The sequence below is a fragment of the Octopus bimaculoides genome, chromosome 16 (genome assembly GCF_001194135.2).
Source record: "Octopus bimaculoides isolate UCB-OBI-ISO-001 chromosome 16, ASM119413v2, whole genome shotgun sequence".
NCBI classification, from domain to species: domain Eukaryota; kingdom Metazoa; phylum Mollusca; class Cephalopoda; order Octopoda; family Octopodidae; genus Octopus; species Octopus bimaculoides.
The window spans coordinates 45,817,191-45,818,328 of NC_068996.1; the positions used below are offsets into that span (position 1 = coordinate 45,817,191).

General features: G+C 33.0%; 1 protein-coding gene across 1 annotated transcript in view; it reads left to right on the forward strand.

Annotated features, from left to right (window-relative positions):
- The window catches only part of LOC106875212 (formin-J), a 190,854-nt gene that overhangs the window by 141,701 nt on the left and 48,015 nt on the right, over positions 1–1,138 (forward strand). The gene's annotated exons all lie outside the window — the stretch shown is intronic.

Genomic DNA, 1,138 nt, shown 5'->3' on the forward strand with positions numbered 1-1,138 from the left:
TATATATATATATATATATATATATATATATATATATATATGTGTGTGTGTGTGTGTGTGTGTGTGTGTGTGTGTGTAGGTGTGTGCGTGAGTGTGTCTGTGTTTGTCCTCCCACCACCACCGCTTGACAACCGATGTTGGTGTGTTTTCGTCGCCGTGACTTAGCGGTTCGGCAAAAGAGAACGATAGAATAAGTACTGGGCTTAGAAAGAGTAAGTCCTGGGGTCGATTTGCTCGATTAAAGGCGTTACTCCAGCATGGCTGCAGTCAAATGACTGAAACAAGTAAAAGAATGAAATAATCAGTCAAATTTATAAGAACAATTTAACCAGCTTTCCTAAAATCCTTCTATAATCCGCTTTGCAGCTTCAACTCCTTTTTACTCTCTATCATGCTGAATGCTTGAAATGCAAAACCCCTAGAAAATAGAGATGGTTCATCAGATTTAATTTTTCTTTCCTTTCGGGTAAGAAGGAAATACCATAAAGAATGTCATACAGATAATGTATAACTTGTACACACGCGTACATACACAAGCAGTCGCGCATGCATACTCACTCGTGCATTCATATACAATCGTGCAATCAAACAATCATGTATGTGTGATACATGCATACACGTAAATACATAGTGAATACATGACGTATGTTTGTATGCGTTGATGTATGTAAGAAATGCTGAGGTATATTAGAACGTCTAGTGTTTCAGCGTTGAGTAATAAAATATTTCTTTTATATTACGCATACACATTCAAAACTTTTATAGTCGTAGACAGGAATTTTCTGTTAAACTATTTCAAAGCAAAACAAAAAAGAAAAAAAAACAAAAAAATCTTCGACAGGTTCTGTTGAATACTTCTGTGAGTTATTTTTTTGTTTGACATTTATTTTTGTTATCGCGAATATATTCAAAACTTTACACTTACTTCAAATCTTTGCATTAGTTTTTACTTCTTTTATTCCGTAAAAATTGACTAAATTCCTTGTTACAGTATCGATAGGATGCAATTTACGTACATTTAGCTTTAAATATATTTTACAATATTATTCTTTCATTCTATTCAGTTTTTTCTGCATGTGTGCATGAAAGTATGTACTTGTAGATAAATATTCATGTACGTGTATAACTATATATATAT